This window comes from Acanthisitta chloris, unplaced genomic scaffold (assembly GCF_000695815.1).
Source record: "Acanthisitta chloris isolate BGI_N310 unplaced genomic scaffold, ASM69581v1 scaffold2044, whole genome shotgun sequence".
Taxonomy (NCBI): Eukaryota; Metazoa; Chordata; class Aves; order Passeriformes; family Acanthisittidae; genus Acanthisitta; species Acanthisitta chloris.
In genome coordinates, this window is record NW_008668534.1 from 172,457 (window position 1) to 180,208 (window position 7,752).

The 7,752-nt window shown below is 40.4% G+C and overlaps 1 protein-coding gene across 1 annotated transcript in view; it reads right to left on the reverse strand.

Moving 5' to 3' along the window:
• The window catches only part of NELL2 (NEL-like 2 (chicken)), a 133,798-nt gene extending 126,052 nt beyond the window's left edge, over nucleotides 1-7,746 (reverse strand). The window contains exon 1 of the mRNA XM_009072914.1: nucleotides 7,723-7,746. The gene's annotated coding sequence lies outside the window, so the exon portion shown is untranslated. The remainder of the gene's footprint in view (nucleotides 1-7,722) is intronic.
• Nucleotides 7,747-7,752: the final 6 nt, after the last annotated feature.

Here is a 7,752-nt window from a genome sequence, read left to right on the forward strand (position 1 = left end):
GTCTTATAAGCAAATAGTAGGGGGAAAAATAGACATTACATCTGATCTAGATGAAGAGATGCGTAGGAAACGCTGCTGTCTTCTGTGAAACCTCACTGGAGAATGAGCCATGCTGCAGTGGGGGGAGACACCATTAAAAAAAAAACATTAACCTAGCTAGTCTCAGGCACACTTTGTGACTCCAGAACTATGTCACAGAAAAAGCAATTACATAAGGGTAGCCAGACCTTGCTTTCCCATGTCACTACCCCTTGCTAATGCAATCCTCCCCCAGCAATATGGAAAGATGTGCTTGACAGCTACCCAGAAGACTTACTGTCCTCTGTCTCAGGGCACACATGCTGCATATGCTGGCTTCACTCTGGCATGCAGGATAGATGCTGTCCTGCTGTCAATATCACATCTTTTAACTTCAGCTTATACCACTGTCCCCTGCCACACTCCAGGGGAGGCTGCCTGGTGAGCAGCCATCTATGCCTGGCTACTCCTGATGTGGACATTAATATGAAGAAAGGTCCCCTTGGCACCACTCCTCTAATCATCCTGTCCCTTCTGACAGCACCAACCAGGGCTCTGCCCCACATCACCACACTCACACCATCTTCATGTATTTCCCTTGCACACATGTCCCAGAGCTGTATACTATGCTCACCTTCAGCTTTCCAACAAATATGCCAGGTTAGGCCCTGAGATAATAATAAAACCTCAACAAGGTTTTTGTACTTGCAATATTTCAGAAGAGGCCTCATTGTAAAGGCAGGAAAATCAAATGCAATTCTCTCTGCTCTTAATGAGTATTAACTGTTTTGAATGATACTGAATATATATAAACAGAACATAGCTATTTGCATTACCCTGAACAATCAGGCACTCATTAAACAAAAAAAAAAGTTTTAGAGAATCAGCATTGTCTCAATAGAAAATAAATCCCCACAGACTTCAATTTATTGCAGATATCACATGCACCCTAGCTATGAAATGCACAGGCTCAAGCCCATGAGAACACAATAAAACACAACATTTCTCTAAATGGAGTGACACTCTTGCTGATTAATAAATGCAGATACTAATTCACTCCAAAAGCTGAAGCAGCAGAGGTTGGAGATATCAGCTGTCCCGCTAAGCCTAGGCAAAGTTGTGGAAATCATGGTGTTTGGCACCATCTCCCAAAGGGATCTGAGCAGGCAAGGTATGATGCCCACACCAGCAAGCAGGTATCATTTCTCTCCTCATACTGTAGCTTCTTCCAAAATATATGCTCTGAAGAATTTAACAGACTGAAAGGTGACAAGAGCCAATATCAAGATACATGGAAAGAGATGAGAGTACAAAAAAAAAAAAAAAAACAAAACCCAAGGCTAAAGAGGAAATGTTTAGTCTTTGCTTATTTCCTTTCCCTCCCCACAAAAGGCCCACTGCAGAAAAACAAAATAAACAAGGACAACAAAAGAACATTGTGTGAAAGACCCTTTCTTGATGTGAACAATGGCAACACTTTTAGAGTAATACTTAAAACAACTTTATTGCTTTACAGCAATCCCCAAATGCTACAGGCCAAGTTTTGTGCTATTCCTCAACATTTTGTATCAACTATGCAATAATGACTACATTCATGGATTACAAGCTTTTCTTCTTGAAAACCAGTTTCCTTAGTACCTGCTATATATTAGGTCCCCACTCACTTTCAGTTTCTCAGTCCTACTCTCTGCTGTACCATTACAAGCATCAACCACAAGCCCAGAATATTTGATGATATTCTTGCTATAACCTTTTCCCCTTCTATTTCACAGATAAACCAGCATGGTAATAGTTAGCAAGCAACACAATCTCCAGTACTGGGTATATTCATGAGTTTTCAGCAGTGGGTAAGTGCCTCATAGTTCTCCACACATCAGAACTCAGCATGGTTTGGGATGGGAAATGGATGCAGCATTCTTACATACTACCTCCTCCTTTTTTGGGCATAGGCTCTACAAGTAGCAGAAGCTTCGCAAACACCTCTTGCTACCATTTCTAACAGGGGGAGGAGGATGCAGATTATTTAAACTCTTCTGGAACAACAGTTTGCAGCAGGCCCTATCAGAAGCAGCCCAGCTCTTCAGGATCCTCCTTCAACATCCAGCCTGGCTCCCTAGCAGCAACAATCACAACCCTGGCAGACCCTACCACAATAGCTACTGTTTGCATGGGTGCAGAGACAACTTTGGAATGTGCCAGAGGTGGAAGGCAGCAGGGGAAAGCTTAGGCTGTTGTTTCAGATACACCAAAACCCAGACCTCTCTGGCTACTACGTTGTCATAGAGCAACTACACCAAGCATTTCTAAAATCAAAAAATATGCCAGTGCTTGTTGTCATGAATGAGTGCAGCATCACACCTACTGAAATGAAATTTTTATTACACTTTCGTTATCTACATGATCTCTATGCTGGAGGTCCCACATTTTGAGGATTCGGTATTTCTGAGAGAAACCCATTTGTATCCAAGACCAAAAAAAAGCTGTAGACAGGTATTCACTCTGCAGTCAGCCAAGCCAGTTGGCAACATTAACATCCTCTTCCCCAGCTGTCTGTTACAGCTCCTCTGGGACATGGGTACAGCTGGAGAAAGGCAATTTTACAGGATTTTCTAATCCGTGTCACTGCAGTCAGCCCGGTTTGCTCCTGAAGCTGGCTGACTTCATCAGCAGACATGGGAACACTCATATGATCTTCCACTTTGGAAGAGTTTTGGGGACAGCAACCTCTTGCTCCTGGGCAGTGACTAGCAGCTGGGACCAGTAATGTTTTCAGCAGACAGGAACCTGAGTATCTGTCCATTGTCTCAATAGCAGGTGGCAAGGAAAAACCTGTATGTGTGACATGAAATGGCAATGTATAAATCTTATTTCTGTGAGAGAAAGTTTATTCACCTCTAGTTTCAAGGCTTTATTTTTAGCTCCTTTATGTAATATTGCTCAGAGATGACCACACAAAACAGTGATCTTTCCAAAGGGATATAAAATAAATACCGTCTTGTATGTCTCAATAGCAGGTGGCAAGGAAAAACCTGTATGTGTGACATGAAATGGCAATGTATAAATCTTATTTCTGTGAGAGAAAGTTTATTCACCTCTAGTTTCAAGGCTTTATTTTTAGCTCCTTTATGTAATATTGCTCAGAGATGACCACACAAAACAGTGATCTTTCCAAAGGGATATAAAATAAATACCGTCTTGTAGTGTTTTAAGACAATGTGCTAACTACCTAGTCATACAGCAACAGGTAACAAATCAATTACACCAAGAGATTTTTAGGTTTTCTTTTTCTGCCAGCAGTTTGCACCAGAAAGGTTTTTTTTCTGCCAGCAGTTTGCACCAGAAAGCACCAATTTAAAGAACAGTGGTGTCGAGTCTTTTCATTCATTTCACTGACATATTAAATAAGTTTCTGGTGCTTTATAGCACATCTTGTTCCCCATCAGAATACACCTTATTCTGCCTCCAGAACTGTCCCTCTTTATCAGAAATATCAATATTATTTATAACCATGAGTCACATATCCCAGCTGGCAGAGAAAAAACTCATCCTCTGAATGAGTTCAAACTTCTGCAATCAGACACACAAGCTCTCAATGTTTTCATGACTGCCATATCCTTTTTATCTTTTCCTTAAATACAGATTCCTGTATTCTGTCCACCTTTCAGCTTCCTCTTTGAAGAGTATATACACCTTTTCATGGGCATATACTGTCCTTACAAATCACCTGGTTTTCATTTTTGGTGCCTCTCATCACTTAATTCAGTGTACCTTCCACTACTCTTCACTGCTGCTGGAGGCAGTTGGAAGGTGTCTCCATTACTACACACATACTCTTTGGACAAGGATAGCTGCTCTCAACAAGTAGTAAGATACAGAAAGAATATCAAAATAATATAACTATAAATACATATAATAGAGTCTAGAGGGAGGAGGGAGGATGACAAAAAGTTATCGACTAGCTGAGTGCCAGAAAAGAAAAAGTTACTCTTGCAGCCCTTCTTTAGATTCTCACACCCCAGAACACCATTTCCTATTGCCTACCAAAATACCTGACTTCATTGGGACCTTGCATGGGCTTAATGTTAAGTGTCCTGAGCATAGACACAGTCATCCAAAACCCTTGTCATCATCCTGCTTCTGTTGTCATGGTCTTGTCCACCTCTTCAAATTTCCCTGCAGTTACATATGCAACAAGCACTCTTGCAGCAATATGATTTCCATATTTGCTTAGGAAAATGCATCTCCAACCTCAAGATGACTTTCATCTCAACTTATTGCCTCAAATGGTATTAACACAGTATATTTACAAGAAAAGAATTCTAAGAATGACAAGCAGTATTTCTCCAAAAGCCTTCTTCAGCTACATTAGTTACACCTCAGTGCACCCACCTGGTTTGGGCTTTACCTAAGTGTCATCTCTGTTTTGCAAAGCGAGGAACAAAGGTACTGAAAATTTCCGTGACTTGTGTAAAAAGTCACTAATAGATGTGTGTGGCATAGATATTCTGACTTCTCCTTCTGCTCTGACCAGAAGAGGAATAATTTTCCTCTCAACATATTTTGACATAATAGCTACTGTTGGCTAGAAAGTGCTGGCAGATGTTCACATATAGAAACACTAACATTTTTGAAGACTTCCTCCTGTTTTCTATTCATAATTGTATATTCCCACAAGCTATACTGGAACAATTACTTTGCAAATGACATTTCCAGAAAGAAAAGTCCCTGCAGCTATCTACAGCCAGATTACAGTGGCATTCAGTTGCTACCATCTACTACTCCAAGAAGCATCAGCCACCTAAAAAGCTTCAGAATCCAAGACCACAGCATCTAAATCTGCTCAAGTCAGTGGGAAGAGTTCCATTTCTGAAGTCTGATACTTTTAAGATTTTTGTAGTGACAGAACACACAGGTACACATAAAAAAGTCCAAGTGACAGCAAATTTCAAATGGCTAAAATTATTCTTAAATCAAGAACTGTATAAAAAGCAATCTAAATGCTCCTGAATGGACTATAACAAACTAAAACTACCTTGAGAGAGAACTGCTTACTGTATTATATGGCCTAGAAATATAAGCACCTTTGAAAAATCAATTACATAAGGAAGAGTTTGTCAGAACAGCCAATTAGATGCTAAACTCTCGTATTGAAAATTGATGCTACATCTAATTAAGCAGTCAAAACTGACTTTTTGCCTAGAAACAGAAGGAAAGACTATTCTGCTTTAACTGTATGTACAGTTTTCATCAACATATATCTTTGTTACCTGTTGGCAATTCAACATGCCACTTTCACAATTTCCTTCTAAAATAAAGAGCAGCATCTAGATTTCCTGTATGTTTTAAGCATGCATAACATATGGCTTTATATCAGTTGAGAATGTGGTCTATTAAAAGGCAACATACTAAAATGTCAAATACATGTACAAGGAAAGATCCAATATCTGAAGAAACTAAAAAGCAAAGAATCACACATCAAAGCTTCCAGAGCAAGTTCACAGAACATTTAAAGTCATTTGCATCATTTTCACAAAATCCCTTCTGTCTAGGACTAAGGCTTTAGCTGGAATTAGGAAAAAAACCACATAGGCAAAGCCAAACTTCAAGTCAGCATGTCCTGTACTTGAAATTCACATACTACAACTCACAGAGCTCACACTGTAGGAACATTGTTACAATGTTCCTCTTATGTGTTTAAGAGCAAAACGAAAATTACTAAGTGGGCCCAATGGTCTGATCAAGGAAGGAAATTTCTCTATTTCTAAATGCAAGTTCAGAAATTAAAATCTCCCTGCTCAGTAAGGACCCCATTTACTATAAGAAAATCAGCAGTCATCTTATGCAGTAGCAGGAAAAATTATCTCCAGTCCTGCAGGGTGCTGAATACTTCCTAAGGGACACTGAGAGACTTCAACCCTCATTTAGACACAAGTGTTTTCATACTTGTTATTCCCTTGATTCTTCTCAACAAAATAAAAAGGTTGTTGTGAAAATTTAAAACTCCTGTCTCCTTTTGTTACAAATAAACTGCTAAGCCATTTGGGAACTATATACACTCATAATTACAAAGAAAGAAAGAACAACTTGGAAAAAAGAGTTTAGTAACCCACTAATTTTTGTTCTAATACTGGGAAAATACATGAGAAAAATCTCATTCTTCCAAACCTCTAATCCTGTTGCCACTGAAGATAAAGCAAGTTTTGACCTCCCCCTCACCCCAACCCATTCTAGCACAATGGGGCTCCAACTCAGAACCATACCTTAAAAATTACAGTTGTTTCAGGACACAAATGCCACTACCACACGAACATGTTGCCATTCTAAGCAGTCACCCCTTTCAGAGAGGGCTCTGCCTGCAGCCACAAGCCCATCGCAGCTGTTTAAAGCTGGCATGTGCCAGTGTTTCCGAACGCCTATGCCCACGCGTCCTGCATTCATGGCCATAGTGACACACGCTGGCTGTACCGGGGAAGTACACTGCTAGAGGTCACCTCAGGAAAAAAAACCCACGAAGTGCCTTTGGCAACTATTAGCTTCTGATAAATTATCTCCTTAATGTGCACATGAAGAAGAAATCCCCTTCCCTGAGCTTATCTCCCTTGAATTGTAACTCTTCTGTACGTTAAACATAACCTCTTGCCTGTTGCACAAGAAACCTATTCTGAAACTCCTGGCATGACATGAGAAGCCAGCAAGTAAGTCCCCCTATTTTAAAACTGCAGGCTGATGTGAGGATTTGCTTGTGCTTCACCAGATGTTGATCCATATTACTTGTTCTTGTTTAGTCATAGTTTATAAGGAGCACTTAACCATCTTTCAGAAAACAGACTTGCTTCTGAAGGCCATTTATTTTTAGGCTTTTTTATATTAAGATAGAATTGGGTTTTTTTCCTGAAAGTGCTCTTGACTCCAGCATCACTTAACATATCAGTACATTATTAAAGTGCAATTCAAAAATACACTCTTAATGAGCAAGCGTAGGCAATGCAAATGACACCAATATATTCAACTAGCCATTGAGCTGTTTTACAGTCCTTTATGAATTGCAACATAAGGAAAATTAATAATTTTTAATAAACCTCATGAATATGTTTCTGAAAGATGGAACAGTACTCCTATTCCAAATATTAACAAAGAAGCAAACACTAAAATAGACCAAAACTCATTCTTTGTTTCTTGGGTGGGGGGGGGGGGGGCTACACCAGGGAACCTCCCAAGGGCCACTTTCCCTTGGCAAAACAAGAGTGTTCTTATTTCAAACCATCTGCCTCCCTCCTGTGGGGCACTTCATTTCAGCATTTTGCTCGATTCACATGAAACTTTCTGTAAGCTTTTCCTTAGCTGGAACTGGGGTATGTTTAACGTTTCCCAAGTAAAGCAGAAGAGTGGGTGGTGCCATTATTCATCACCGCACCCCACGACTCACAAAACAAGCCATCTGCCATCCCCGTTCCTGCTGTACTTTAATTAAGCGTCTACCAGTCAAAAATGAATAAAAGGGTCACCAGGAAAAAAAAAAAAAAAAAAAAGGAGAAAAAAGAGTAAGAGAAAAAATTAAAAAATGGGATTTGGGGCTGTGGAGAAGACTGGAAGAAACGCGAGCAGGAAGGGAAGGGACGGAAGTTCGGTGTGTCAGGAGCAGCAAACCCCGCGGTGGAGGGGGCGCGCCCGATGGGAAGAGTTGCGGGGCCGGGCGGGATGTACCTGGGAAGAGGAAAGCTTTGCTCCCGTTGT